Source organism: Phocoena phocoena, chromosome 7 (genome assembly GCF_963924675.1).
Source record: "Phocoena phocoena chromosome 7, mPhoPho1.1, whole genome shotgun sequence".
Taxonomy (NCBI): Eukaryota; Metazoa; Chordata; class Mammalia; order Artiodactyla; family Phocoenidae; genus Phocoena; species Phocoena phocoena.
Window position 1 is genome coordinate 111,423,456 of NC_089225.1, and position 15,884 is coordinate 111,439,339.

Sequence of the window (15,884 nt, forward strand, 5' to 3'; positions counted from 1 at the left end):
ACCGTCTGCATAATGTAGGCACTCTTAACCCATACTTCAGTAATTGTAACCATAGATCACAGAAAATCACTCACATGGCACACAAGATAAGAGATGAAGAAGCCGCTTTGTACATGCAAATCAAAACCGCTGTATTCCTGAATATAATGATGGGGGAAAAATGTGAGTTTCCAGATGTGCTAGCGAGAGATTTTTAAGACCTACAGTCACTCTGTAACACATTCTGATGAATTTTTCAGAGATGAAATATGCCTTTGATTAAGGAAGGCTTTTTCCCTTTTTGATAAGTCCTGTGTGCATGGGGGTACTCATTTAGTCAGGATGTCGTACGCAGAATGAAAGGATAAAACCTTCACTTTGATTTACGATCATGGTTATTAATTTCGGATGCAGCTTTTTGGTTGGGATTATTTGGGGGTGGAGGAATTTGGCAATGTATATGAGGAGCCGGAGAGATTTACTGGCACAAACATCACAGCAGAGGTCTACTTGTAAAAAACAAAACTTCTAAAAGAAGTATTAAACCCCACGTTATTAGTAAGTACAGGAAGCAACTTTAAAATGTAAAAAATAAGTTGATAGAGACTAGGACCTCTGCACACGTAACTTCTGAAGGGAACCCCATGTGCAGGGCTGGAGTCACGTTTTCTTGTTTCCTGTAAGAGCTGTGATTCCAAACTCTTTTCGCTAGGATGGGGTGTTTCCTAGATCCTGGTGCAGTCGGCTAAGATCAATGGGTCATAAGATATAACTTTGATAGGTGATTTTTATTCCCTTTTGTGAATGTGCATAGTATGGGCTGGCTGTACCAAAGTGCCAACTTTGGATGTGGGCAGAATTCATACCATTTTTAGCCTGGATGTATCAGGTGACACCTTGTTGGTGGCTTGGGCAAACAGCCCTAAGGTGATGTGAGGGTGTCAAGCTGGCCTGACAGGAGGGAGTTCAGACTTGGGGGCATCCGAGGTGAGGGGGCACTGGGCACCTGGTGTCCTCTCACAAGGTCTGTGTTTCTCAGGACAGTTCTGGCTGGTGGCCATGGCCATGGGGATGTACCTGACCCGGGCAGAACTTGGGATGGAGTCGCTATTCCAAAGAAATTCAGCTGGGTCTCCCCAGATGGCTTAGAGACCAGCTCTGGTCCCCAGTAGTGAGTTTGGCTGTTCATATGGGAATGTGCTTTGCAGACGGGATCCAGAACTGTGGGTGAGACTGTGCAGAGGCCCAAGGTGGAGGTCAGGATGTAAGATGATTCGTAGGGGGAAGAAAAGCCTAGTCGGACGGCAGTACACGTGGGCGGGGGTGGGGAGATGAGGGGAAGGAGGCCTACAGTTTGGGGTGCTCTGCCTGTCTCATTCAGGATTGGGGATTCTCCCTACAACACCTAGAATCCAAGGAACTGGCAGAGTGAAAGGAGAGACGTGTGCATAAGTAGGTAAGGGGCTGTGTCCCCTCGCCCACAGGGGTTCACAGAAAAGCCAGGAGCGCTATTCCCAGAGAAACAGCTAGAGCTGGGGCGAGCGATGCCAACTTGTGGTGCCGCCTCCATGCCCTGCGCCCCGAGGCGGCTCTGCTAACATCTGCTCCCACTCTTCTGTGCCCTGCTCTCCCCGCCTGCACTTCTGCCCTAATGGGGCTGGAGGACTTTTGCCCTCTCTGCTTAGCCAGACAGGAAAAGCATCCCTGCCTGGGCTTGTTTATCTGATATTTTCCAGAAACCCAACACGTGGGATTGTCTTTTATCAGATGTGAAGCAGAACCGGCTGGTAGGAGAGGGGCACGAGGCTCTAAAAGCCAGTGCATCTGGCGAGAGAGGCCTGAGGACACTGAATGGCTTGGAATTAGTTGAGAGCATTTGCTGGAGAAGCCACAGGAGAAAGTAGAGATGGGGTGGCTTGCAAGCTGCCCAGGTCCCCATTTTCACCTGCCGATTCTCTTCTGAGGTCCTGGCAGGGAGGACAGAGCCCTTCTCTCTGCCCACCTCAGCTCTGTCCTGAGAGATGCTTGGCCGCCTGCCTGAGAGGTAAAGCCCTGTGTAGTAGTTCTCCCTGCAGACCCGGCCAGCTCAGGCCTGTGAAAGCACCTCTATAAACAGAGGCACAGACCCACTTCCTCTGAAATGCCCGTGTGGATCTGATCTTCAAATGAGAAAGAAAAATGGAGGGGAAAGGAAACAAACCATTCCAAGCAATTAATTATCAAATGACCGTGTATCCCCACAACCCCCACCAAAGAAATTAAATTTAATGAAACAACTGATTCAAGTTACAACAAACATTTAGGCAAAGCAGATTTTTGATGAATTTTTCAAACGAGCCGATGAGTCACAGAATCATAATTCAGTCAAAATTGTTAAACCAGAGCACAGTCGCAAAGAAGCTGAAGTGACTGCCTTTTAATGGTCTAAACTGAGACAGAAGAAGACAAATACATTTAGGGGATTCTTTTGCTTTGTTTTTTTTTTAATGTCTGAGGCGTAATCAGTTTGGAATGCTTTGCCGTAATTAAGGTTTGCAGAAGGGTGAATTGTAGAAATATGGACGTCCTGTGGGAGATACAGGGCGAGGGGACGTTGATAATTGTGCGATGAAACAGAGTTCCAAGTTCCTGGAGGCCAGGCTGCTCTCTTCTGAAGCTCTCTGATGGCCTTGTAAAGCCTCAGGGAAAGTCTTCTGGCTTATCCCTCCACTGCCAGCACACGTGCAAAGGCCGGACAAGCCACGAGTGCAGAGGGAAGTGTCAGGAAAGGGTCACGATGCCAGGGGATGGGCTCCAGATGGGCAGGCTGACCCGCCCTGACCTCGTGTCCTCCTCGGAATGGTGTTTCCATCACTCCTTCCAAAACACACACACGCAAGCTGGGCCTAGACTGGAGAAAGAATTCCAGTTGCTGAATCCTGACCCCTCTGCTCGATAACTCCCTTCTCATCCCCTTGTTTGTGCATAACTGAGCAGACAAGGGGGAGAGAAGCATCTCTGAGCTTCCCTGCTTTTTCTCTTTTCCTTGGATTCCATCCTCCCAGGCTGTGAAGCTCCCCTGGAACCATCTCTCCCAACGAACCATCCACCCCTTTTGCCTGGACAAGCTCCCGCCATCTCCCTGGAGCCAGAAGAGGCTTCTCTCTCCATATGCTTTGTCTCCATCACCCAAAGCCCTCTCGGTCCTCACTCTGGAACCCCGTAGCTGGGGTCCTCAGAAAGCTCTCGCTTTGATGGGGGAGACGATCACCCATCCCAAGATATGGGGCTATGTGGCAGATCACAGGCTGGTCTTGTTGGCGCCTGTCAGAGACGTGCTCAGAACACCCAGAACCAGATCCCACTTGGCCACAGGTGCTTTGCTCCTCAGGACGGCTGGAGTACGTGGAGTCTGGGGAACGGTGCCCAAATCACAAAATGTGTCAGCTCTTTCTGATGAAGTCATCTGCTTTCTCAGGAACAGACAAGGAGGTGCTGGAAACCTACAGTGAGACTGGTGGCTTTGGAGACGTCTGATTTGGCAATGGGGCGACATGACCCAGCTTGTCAAGCACATTTTGAGGTGCCTCCTCTGAGAAGAGCTATTCCCTTCTTTCCTTTCTCTATGATATAAATCAGCCCTCAGGTTAGAGCAAACCCTGCTGCATCTCACAAATATAATGGAATATAACTGGAATGAGGTGTCTGTGCAGAGATGGGCCCAGAGGTCATCCCAGCATGTGAATCAAAGGTGCCGGGAAGTACACCAGGCATGTGTGGGACTTAAGCCGGGCACCCCAGGGTAAGCTCAGTTGTCCCAAATTGCCTATACCTGTCTTCTGGGCTGGGACAGGTCCTGGGGCCAGCGGTGGACACAGCCCCAGGGAACAGCCCAGTTACAGGCAAGAAGCAGGGCTCACCATCCTCCCTGAAACCACGAAGCCAGTCTCTGGATCTAAACCCAGCCCTCATTTCTGTGCCTTTGTAGAAAAGGACACACTGAGAGATTGTCAAGTGCTTTGCTACAAAAAATATAACTTTCTCTCATTCTTATTTCCTAGTCTACCAAATCTTTTATTTTCTCATTCAAAAATTTTTTTATTTTATTTTTGTCTGCATTGGGTCTTTGTTGCTGCATGTGGGCTTTCTCTAGTTGTGGCGAGCGGGGGCTACTCTTCGTTGTGGTGCGCAGGCTTCTCGTTGTGGTGGCTTCTCTTGTTGCGGAGCACAGGCTGTAGGTGCACGGGCTTCAGTAGTTGTGGCACGCGGGCTCAGTAGTTGTGGCTCGCAGGCTGTAGAAGTCAGGCTCTGTAGTCTTGGTGCACGGGCTTTGTTGCTCCGTGGCATGTGGGATCTTCCCGGACCAGGGATCGAACCCGTGTCCCCTGCATTGGCAGGCAGATTCCTAACCACTGCACCACCAAAGCCCTATTTCCTCATTCTTAAAAAGCAGTTACCACAGTCCAGCTTCATCTTGGCAGCCTGATGCTGGTGTTGAGTGACCCTCAGGACCAGTTCCTGGGTACAGACGTCTGCTCCACCATCTGTTCTAAATGCTCGTGCTGTATACTGGGATGTGGAATTGTATACACAGTGTGCTCACAACTGCATCTAAAAATTTTTGCATGTGGTACGAACTGGAAACACAGAAGGATACCAAGAATTGGCTCTAGGTGCTGGACCTTTTATATAATTTCCTTTCTTTATCTTTCTTTATTTGCCCCACTTTTTTGGTATATTGAAAATTTCCACAGGTGATTTTGTTCTGCTTTTATAATGAAAAAGAAATTAATATCAATACAAAATAACACATCATGAACAACCCTAGGAGGCCAGGCCCTGGACCTCACTGGACAGATGCGTAGATTTAAAGCAGATTCTGTGTCCCCTGGAGGCTGGCGGACAGTATGGCATCGCTGTCGGGTCTCCCGGGAAAAACCCAGGAGGGACTCCAGCTCCAGGAGGGAGTGTGTATGTTTCAAAACGTCCACCTTCTGAGTCCTGCCTGTGACACCTTTCCTTTCACACAGATACCAGGAATGAGTAATCAAACACAAAGAACCTTCCTTCTGTCAGGAGCTGTTTTGTCCCATTCTCCCCTTATAAAATCAGAGGAACTCATGAAGTCAGCGGGGGTGAGACCATCTATTTGAACGACTTCATGTTACAAATGAGACAGCACAGAAATATTCACCAGAGCTCTTCCAATTAAAAGCAGGTTTGGACCAGGGAAAAGCACTTACCTTGGGTTACGGTCAGCGTCTCTGCATCCATCATTTCCGCACTCATTCAATTTGCTATTTTTGTGTGAGAGACAGTAGAATATTTCATCAGAAAACGGGACAAATCCATTCACGTACAGCCATTAGGGATTGGACTGTAAATGCCATTCCCCAAATTAATTTGGTTAAGGCTTAAATAGAGAAGAAGCCGTCTGGTGCTTCATTTTTCACTGGGAAGAGATCTAGCTTCCTTCTCCCTGTGACCTGGGATGCCTGGAGCAAGGCGCCCAGGGGGCTGGAAGATGCTGGGGGTGCCAGGGTCGGGGTGCCGGGGTCCGGGTGCCGAGCAGGGGTCTGGGTCAAACGGGATGAAAGCTGCTGGCTGGGGATGAGAGTGCTTGTGAGGTTATCAAACGTGCAAACCGATGGCGAAGACAGAGGAAGCAGAGCGTGGGGTGCAGGAGTCTGTGCTCGGTTCCCATCTAACGGTGCGGGGTGTCTTTTCAGCCTGCTCGTAGCGGACTTCCAGCAGCCCACCACACTGAACTTTAAACAGTCTTTAATATTTTTCTATCCCCGTTCACCCTCTCGATCGTGATTTCTGTCTCTTCTCACCGTGACCTCTCATCCCTCTCTCATCCTCGGGCCTTTTCTCTTGACACTGGTCTCTCTGGGGGCTCTTTTCCTCCACAGGCTCAAGCCCGTCCCCTGGGCGCCCTGGATCTGAGGTTTCCTTCCTTTCTGGGCCTGTCAGCCTCTGATCCCCACACACCTCTGTCACCTCAAACTTAGCGTGTCTCCAGCCGGCTGATGTAGTAATTGAACAAACCACGTGCCCTGGTCAGAAGCTGAGTAGTTAGAAAGTGGAGACAGAGGCAGAGGTGGGGGAGATGAGCGGGTTCAGAGTCCCCCAGAACACAGGCTGTCAGTGGGGCAAGTCGAGGAAGGCTTACTTGCCAAAGGTCTATTTACAAAGGTGCGGGAGCCTGAGAAACCCCAGGGAACCGAGGGTACGCAGACTGGTAGCAGCTGGGCCGGAGGCACCCGGAAGCTGGTTGAGATGCCCATTCCAACTCAGTGGGAAGGGTGGAAGCCCAAATTCCACATCTCACTAGGACCCCTCAGGGTGGACACGCTTTGAGCGGCCAGGGTGAAGACTCAGCCGCCTTGAGGGGGTAGGGATCTTTGGTTGAGAGACAGAGGTGGCTCTCCCTGGGGGGTGGGGGGGATGACCTCACTGGGGAGGGGCCAAGGGGACAATGCTAGGCCTCCCTCCCCCCTGCCTCTTTCTGACCTCCTGCTGGGCTGTTCGCTGGCCAGACCCAACCAGAGCTACCACGGGGGCGACCAGTTGGTGCCGTCTCCCAAAGCAGAGAGTGCTGTGGGGAAGCGTGGAGACGCAGCAGCGCAGACACGGTCCCGAAGCTGGAAGCGCGCAGCCCCAGTGGAGCTGCTTCTTCCTTCTGTGAAAACCTTCTATGGTCCTACTGTACAGCTCAGGGAACTATAGTCAACATCCCGTGATCAGCTACAGCGGAAAGGATATGAAAGGGAACGTACATATATGTACAACGGAATCGCTGGGCCGTGCAGCAGTAAGGCAACGTTGTAAATCAGCTGTACTTCAATAGAACAAATTTTGTTAAACCTTCAAAAATATTAAGAAAAAAAAAAAAGACAGGAAAACCCAGCGCCCTGCCCTGGGCTGCCTGGCGCTGCTCCTGCTTCAAGAACCAGGCTTGTTTGTCCTGTCTGCGTCCTCTTGTCACATCCCTCGGCGGCCTCAATTTTCATCTTCTCCGGGGCAAGTGCAAACCGCTCCCAGGGACCCTGCCCAGCTGTGAGGTCAGATCAGGGACCTGAAAGGTCTGACTCAGAAGCTGAAGAGGTGCTGCCTGCAGGATCCCCCTGCAGCTTTACTGAAGAACCGAAGACGCTGGGCTCACGGGAAAAAAGTTTCTGGCCTTTCGTCCACAGGAGCTGGCTGTGGCCTCGCTGCGTGTGGGAAGCCTCTCTGTCTTCACTCACTGAAATGTGGCCTTAAAACAAGCCAGAGAATTCTCTGCCAGACATGCACAGGGGCCATCCAAGACCAGGCTCTTTACCCATCGTGTACGGTGTGGGAAACACCAGGGCCTACCTACTTTCTAAGCGGCCCCCTACCACACTGCCAAAAAAAATGGTTACAGTCTGCATAAAAGATCTATGGGCTCTGAGACATAAAAGAAAACCTGCAAAATCAAAATTCATAAACGTTTAAAAGTCCACAAAAAATATACGGTAATAACGAATCAACTCAACTCATAGAGACCTGGGGATATATTTAATTTCTCTGACGATGCGCTGTTGAGAGGCCTCCACAGTGTAAGTGTCCTGAGCCCTCAGAGGTCTTAAAAAAGCGCCCCGTTCGAGCACTCAGGGCCATAGAGCTTGAGCTGCAGACTGACGCATTTTATGACTGAGCCATGAAAAACACAAGTCAAGACACAGCACATAGCATCTGTAATGGGGAAACGACTGATGCTTAAATCATTAGGAAGCTCGGAAAAGGATATACCCAATCTGTGAATGCTCCTGTAATATTCACAGCTTTTCAATCTTATGAAATTCTATTTTCTCTCTTCTAAACATTTTCCAATTCACCGTCCCAATCCTCATTTTCCCTCCTGCGATTCCATTTGCTTATAGGCTCAGCCCTATTCGATTGCCCTTGTTCGCTTTAGCTGAAGATTCTTTAGGATCCAGTCAGTCTGCGTGTAGGGACTTGATAATAGCTCCCCAGCTGGCTGGGTTGTCTGGGAACTGGTGCTGAGATGGGGTTAGGAATGAAGAGGTTTGTTGGGGTAATTTTTGTGAAAGTCAAGGGGAAGGAGCAGGGTGGGCAGGGGTGTGCCATCTGGCTCTGGTGCAGACCCAGCAAAGTGCCCTGAGGGACCCTGTGATGGGTGGGAATGGCCAGGGCCTGAATGGTCTTGCCAGGTCATTGGCTAGGGGTCACCTGAAGAAGAGCATGACCGTGGCTCCAAGCTGAGATGAACCCTGAAGGAGCCCATGGCTGGACGTACCAGACACACATACCTCTCCAACTGGGCAGGGAGTTCTTTCTAGAGTTTCACCTGAATGATGCATCACTGGGGCAGCGACCACTTCCTCTGAGCTTGGACGAAAGCCTGCTTCATTCACTGCCATTTTGGTTGATGAAATGCAGAGGTTTGCAGATGGCGGATCGCCTTCCAGGAAGTAAGATGCCCACATCTGGAAGCAGACCCTAGTCGGGGATCTCATGACCCCACCTGCCTGTCACCTGCACTCTTGCTTGAGCTTCCTTGTGAGGGACTTTTCCAGGCAATTTTTCGTGGAGCACCACAGCCCTCTTGCGTCCAAGGATGTAGAGTTCTGGGGGGGAGACGATAAGCCCCAAGCGTTCCTCAAGGTAGAGTGTCATTTCCTAAAAGCAGTGACCTTGCAGCCGGGAGATGACAGTGGCATCTCAGTGGCATCGGAGGCACCAGGTAGGTGCTGTCCCATTGACGGGTTGACCATTTGGAGAAACCAGGCCTGCCAGGAGCATGCAGTTTCGATGGGTCCAGGCCAGGCTGACCACCACAGAGTGACTAGTCTCCAGAACTGTGTTCCCTGGGATCTGCATCAATTCCAGAATTTTCAACTCAGAGGATGGTCTTTAGCTCCCATAATTATGGAGCGCTTTTCTGAGTATGAATGATTATGGAGTGGTATTTTCAAAACTTCCCTTGAAAAATAATGGATTTAGAATGATATAGAGCAACCTTCTCAATATTTCAACACGGCCCCGCATCTCTGTTTCAGCTTTTGCCCGCTTAGGCTGAAATTGCTCAAGGTTTATGAATCTTGTTCAAGAATGCTCTGGTGTTAAAATCTCTATAGAAAAAGATAATTAAAAATAGCATTAATTTGCACACAAGTTAATTATTATAGCGTGAAGCATTGCAGAAGATGGAAATGATCTCACTAGAGCCATCAAAGGATTTTATGATTAGAAGGAGGCTGATTTTCCACAGTGATTTTCCAAAACGCATGTGACACTGTGTCAAATCACCTCTCCTTCCAGAACTGTTTTGACTGTTTCGGCCATTGACTCAAGGCCTATGATGAAACTTACAGTTTATGAAAAACTTAAAACCTGTAAGGTAAGAAGGAAAATGTAAATATCTGCTTTTCCTTAACTGCCACACATTAAGAAAAAAAGCAGTTCTGTTTTGCTTGCTGACAAATTATCACATTTTATTTCCTTTCAGGGTCTGGATACTATGACTTTTCCCACAAATCTTGTCTTTGAATCTCACTCTCACTCAAAGACACAGAGCCTAAATACAAGGAAACCGCTCATCACTTCAGCTTATTGTTGTATAATTTTAACAAACACTATGGTATCTGTGCGGCTTAAAGTGGGATTTATTCATGGAGGCTCCATTTAAATGTTGCCACAGGTTTTAGAGGTCTTAGAGAGAAAGCTAGAATAAGTGGAACATTTTCCACAGTTTATTTTGGCCAAAGGCAAACCAAGTACAATTCTTTTTCTAACAGAACGTAGTATGTTAAAGGACAGCTGTTTGTGTCAGAATAGTTTCATTTGAGGTTAACTATATAGGGTTATTCTCCTGAAGTCAGGAAAAAAGTATTTATAGCACATGTATTACACAACCCTGCACTCATGGTCCTCATTTATTATTGAATAAGTATGTGGTATGTGTGTGTGTGGTGTGTGTGATGTATGTGGTATGTCTGTGTGGTGTGTGTGTGTGTGGTGTGTGTGGGGTGTATATGCATGTGTGTGGTGTGTGTGGTGTGTCATGTGTGGTGTACGTGTGTGTGTGGTGTGGTGTTATGTGGTGTGTTACAAGTTAAGATGAGGTCATACTGGGGTTGGATGGGTCCTGACCAGTGACTGACGTCGTTATAAAGAGGGTTGACTTGGACACAGAGACATGGAGGAGACGTGCTCACAGGGAAGAAGGCTGCAGGATGATGGGGGCAGAGACTGGAGTGATGCCCCTCTGAGCCAAGGACAGCCAGTAACCACAGCCAGTAACCAAGGACAGACAGTAACCACAAGGACAGAGCTGGAAGAGACGAGAAGGGATGCTTCCCTAGAGCGTTCTGAGGGGGCGTGGCCTTGCAACACTCGATTTCTGACTTCCAGGCTCCAGAACGGTGAGAGAATACATTTATTTTATGCCATGCACTTTGTGGTCCTTGTCATAGCAGCCACAGGAAACTGATATACTTTCTGCCAATTCCTTCCTGCAGAGTGGAAGAATGTAGGGTCAGTAGTGGTGATAGGTATGGGTAGAAAAGACATACACACACAACCACACACTACACACACACACAGCACACACACAGCATATCACAAAGCCTCTATTTCCAAATGAGATCACATTCAGAGATACAGGGGGTTAGGACTCAAACACATCTTCTGGGGGGACACAATTCCACCCACGACAAAAGGATAGGCATAGAACAAAAAGAAGGTTACGTGGAGGATAAGAAGTCAAAGAACAAGGAAGCAGAAGTGAACAAAATCTCTGGACCAGACTCTGGAGACAGGGCTCCGGGATTTAGTGCACATGCCCTCCCTGACAGTGGCTGCTCTGCTTTTAAGGAGGGTTCTGAGCCAAGTTCAGAGTCACTGAGGGCCGGGTGTCTGGCTGATTAGCAAGATGTGCCATGGATGTGGGAGGGGGGGTTGGTGGCCCGTACACAGCAGATCTGTCAGCCCAGTTCAGTGTTCCTTGCTAGAATATTCATTCATTGTTGTTATATGCCTGTGTTCATGACGAGAACCAACACATCGATTCCCACATCCAAAACTTAGCTCTTCACTTAAATCTGATTTTATTCCAGCTCCCAGCAAGGATCTGTGATGTTGAACAAATGATAATTTGCTTAGTCAGTGCCCTTGGGATTCATAGGGCCAAATTCTGGTCACCCACCATGGGGATACAGGGATATAACGATAAAAGAAATGCATTTTTCCAAAAAAGATGTATGCTTTCCGGAATGACATCATAAATCCTTGATTAGAATGCTAAGAAAGTTAAATGTGCCTGGAAGGGAAAACAGAATTGTGTTTCTTTGGCTCTTATATGTTACCTTATGAAAAAGTCTTATCTGTGGTTAATAAGAAATCCTAAAAAAGAGAGAAAATATTATGCCACTTACTTTCCTATTTTGTGAATCTTATTCGTAGATTTTTTTCCCTCTAATCCTTCAAATATAAGATGAAAGTTATAGACTATCAGGTCACAGTGTTAGTCTGCTTGGGCTACCATAACAAACTACCACAGACTGGGTGGCTTAAAGAACAGTAGTTCATTTCTCATGGTTCTGGAGGCTGGAGGTCTGAGGTCAAGGTGCCGGCAGGGCTGAGTTTTTCTGAGGCCTCTCTCCTGGGCTTGGAGATAGCCATCTTCTCTCTGTGTCCTCAAGTGGTCTTTTCTTGTTGGTTCATACCCCTGGTGTCTCTTCCTCTTGTTATAAGGGCACCAGTCTTATTAGATCAGGGCCCCAGCCTTATGATCTCATTTAACCTCAACTACCTCTTTAAAGGCCCCATCTCCAAATATAGTCACATTCTGGGGTACCACGAGTTAGGGCTTCTACATATGAATTCACAAGTCAGTCCGTAACTTACAAAGGAGCTTAGAGACAAGCTAGTCAACTGTGGTCCCTTTTATAGAAGAAGCTGCATTCTGAGAGATAAGCAGGCTGGGCAAGTCTGTGGTAACAAATCAAAAGGTCTCAGGGATTTAAACAGTGAGGTTTATTTCTCGGTCACGTGGACCTGGCCAGCGAGGGTTGATGGAAGGCTCTGATCCAAGTCACTCAAGGCCCAGGAGGAGGGAGTCTCTTTGAAGCTCGTGTCTGCACCTTCTGGAATGTGAGGCACCTTGTGGCCGAGGATAGGGAAACAGCACACACACTTGCCACCAGAAGTGATACCTGCCCCTTCCAGCCATAACCCACTGGCCAGAACTGGCTCCATGTCCACTGAATCCCAGGGGGCTGGGAGGTGGGGGAGACACATGGAAACACCTCTTCTCCAACTTAGTCCAAACCTTTGCTCTACATAATGATGAACCACATTTCATATTTTACTCTGTCTATTCCATCTGTGCTGGGAGGAATAATAAAGGAATAAAACACAACAGTGAAGATAGTTTTGTGTGGAAAACTCCCAAAGTGTTGCCATAATGCGTTTTATTTTGTAAGTTTTTTCCACTGAGCGCTGGATGAAAGGCTCCCGCGTAGGTTCCCAGGATACGATGATAAATAAGACACAATTCCTGACTTCAAGGAACTTTAAGTCTAGAGGGAGAAAAGAGTCCAGAAAGCAGGTGGTGAGATAAGAACTTTACTGGACGAATGTATAGGGCACTCTAAGCTGAGGGAAGCTTCAGAAGGCTTTCCAGGAAAGGCGTGTGGAAAGATGCCTAAGTTTGTGAGGCAGGCGAAAGATAGCCTCCCAGAGAAGACGACAGGTGTGTGTGTATGTGTGCGTGTGTGTGTGTGCGTGCACGTGTCTGCTCCTGTTGTCTCCTATGCTCTGAGCGCCGTGGGGAGGGGTCTCCTCCCTTTGTCCCTGCACGCACACACCCCACTGCCGTCCACCTGCTTGATCATCCCTGGGCCCTGGTGCCCCTGGCTCTGGTTGAGTTCAGCCAGTGGGGATCCCCGGCAGAGGTCAGAGGGAGGGAGGGGAACAGATCTGGGCCTCCTACCTGGGCAGGGTCGAGGGGATGTCTACTTCCTTCACTTGGATCCCATCTCCTCTCAACTGTCCTCAATGGACCAACTCCTGGGTTCCTCTCATCCCTTCAGGCTGAGAGTGGAAACAGCAGGAAACAGATGAGGGTTGTTGCCTGAGGGTTTTTAGTGAAGAGCCCCTTCACAAAGGTGTGAGCTAAGTGAGAGGGAATCTGAAGGGCTGGCCAGGATGATGGGTCTCTCAGGTGTGTGTCTGTCAGATGTGACAACCCATCCCTTTTACACCACTTTTGTAAGTTGCAGTTAATCAATTCCACATCTGTCTCTTCCCTCAAGTCATCATCCCCCCTCCCTCCAAGTGGTCTAAAAGCAAGTTGTTCTGAATTACACTGAGGCAGAATCATGGCATTGTTTTCTTGGGATAGAGCCAGATGTATCTGGACTCATCTTAAAGGAAACAGCATTGGAGAAAATAGATTCATTACGTGAATCGGTCCTACCTTTAACAGCTACACAGAGAATAAACCCACCGTGGTTCATTTGTTTCTTCCAGCTATAAAAATTGTATTTCAGGTTTCCAAATAGCCAATAGAGTTATTTATGTAATGAAGTAAAAACAAACAAACAAAAAGCCCAGCTGGCACTGGGTTCCTCTTAAGGAACTACCTTGCTTGAAGGGTTATGGTGAGAATTGGATACATAAAGAACTTAGGAAGATGGCTGGTTTGGCCAGTTTATACTCAATGTCGGCTGTTCCTTGGAGAAATCTTGGGGTGGGAGGTGCAGTGTGGAAAGCCTTGTAAGAAGGGGAACTGCCCTGTGTGGCCGGAAGAGGAGCAGAGATCAGTACGAGGAGGTGGGGAAGGACCAGCCAGCAGGGAAGGTGGACCTGGGACCAGTTTGGGGTGACTGAGTAACATTGTAGAAGAGCAATGTGATCAGTTCACCTAGATATTGACGTGTTGAAACTGTGAAATTCCTTCTTTCATTTCTCATTTTTCCACCCAACTCACATCAGGAAAAACTACACCATGCATCCAAATATTTTGGATAAATATTTTTTGGTTTTGGTTTGTATTGCTTTATTCAGGTATGTATGCGTGTGTGTATAAAGGAAGAGCTGACTTCGGTTGTAAAGTCCGAGGAGGACTTAGAACTTGCAGAGGACATGGCATTGGAAGGTTTGAGTTGACTATTTCATGATGTCCTGGGACCAGGAGATAACAGTCGGTTACACTTGCATTTCCATTCAGTATGTTGCTGAGTTGATACATTTTCCAGAATGGGAACAATGCATAATATATGTGACACTTGGCGAAAAGCTCAGGGTTTGGGGGTGGCCCTCAGGGCTGAGTGGGAGAAGAGGGCAAGGATGGGTGCACCGCTGTTTTGGTGGCTGGAGTAGCTCTCAAGGATTCTGTGAGACCTGCTCCAGGCTCTGACCTTCCCATGCTTTACCTCCCCCAACAAAGGGTGGTGCCTCCTGTTCAGGTAACCCTCCAAAAGAACAGTAAAAATTTGGAAGTTTACCCGAGACACTCTACTTCACCATCATGTCAGAGATGGTTAGAATATTTGTTATCAACAGTGTATGATGTATTTGTCACTGTTTAAATACATGCCAAAGAGCAAATGGGAAAAGCGGTTTTCTTATGATCAACAAATATACTTAGAATCAGGCTGCACGTGTTTTTTTGTTTTGTTTCTTTTCATTATTTTTTTATTTTTGAAAATGACAATTCTAACTCATGATACAAATCACATAGGTTCATTGCAAGGGGAAAAATCAGAAAATAAAGGCAAGCAAAGACAAAGAGAGTAAAACATCTCTTTAAAGTTCTATCCTTCAGGGTATCCTTTGCCACCAGGCTGTGAACGCGATTCCAGATGATTTTCTAGACATGCATATATTTCTTTACCTTTAGATTTCTATGGACAACAGTGTTTGTTTATTCACTGGACAGTAACAGCTGGGAGAAAATCATTGCTCATTGTTGCAGAGTATCCCATCGTGGGGATGGACCTCAACCTCCCAGCAAACGCAGAGATGCCACACAAGCTGGTTGGTACAGTTTTTCTATGTTATCACCATCTTGGTTAAAATGATCTTGATAACTAATAAATTGAACACATCCTTAATCATGTTCTTTGGAAAGAAGGCCAAGGAGCAAATGTCTAGGGTCAAAAGACATGACCATTTTAAAGCCTTTGATATTAATGGTAAATTGTCTGCCAGAAAAGTTGCACCAATTTGTATGTTTGTTGACAGTGATTGGATGGGGGAAGGGGAGAGTAATGTCCTATTGTGTAGATTTGAAGTTTCTTGCTTGTCAGTAAGTTTAAATTGTTTTCATATAATCGTTACCATTTATACTTATTTTATACGAATTTCCTACTCAAGATATTTTCAAAAGTTTTCAATAAGTGTTTATATTTTCTTTTTAAACTTTTCTTTTATTCTGTATTTATTATCCACACTCTCCCTCAAAAAGTTTTTGACACAGCTTGTTTTTAAAGATTAAAAAAATAAAAATAGACCACAGTAACAAAAAGAAAGAGACATACAAAGTAAGCAAACAGATATAGCATATATGGTTACTATACTGGACCCATCTATTTCAGTCTGAACTTCCCAAAGGACAAAGAGGAAAGGAAAAAACTCTGAATCTTTCCCATGGAAAAGAGAGCATACCATCTCTTCAAAAAAGACAAAATCAATTATTTTGTTAATATTTAAAGGAGCGTACCATGAGAATTTGTAGAAAGGTTTTGGTAATCATTGCTGAAAATATCTTCAGACAAGAATATTAGACCCCTGGTAGTTATAGTCAAATAATTTTATGGTTCTATACATGAAAACAATTATAAAAAGCATCTAGTTTATTGCTTCCTAGAATTTGGTTTTTAGAGACCCCTTAAATACAATAAACAGTAAAAAGTGTATTGGCAACAAAA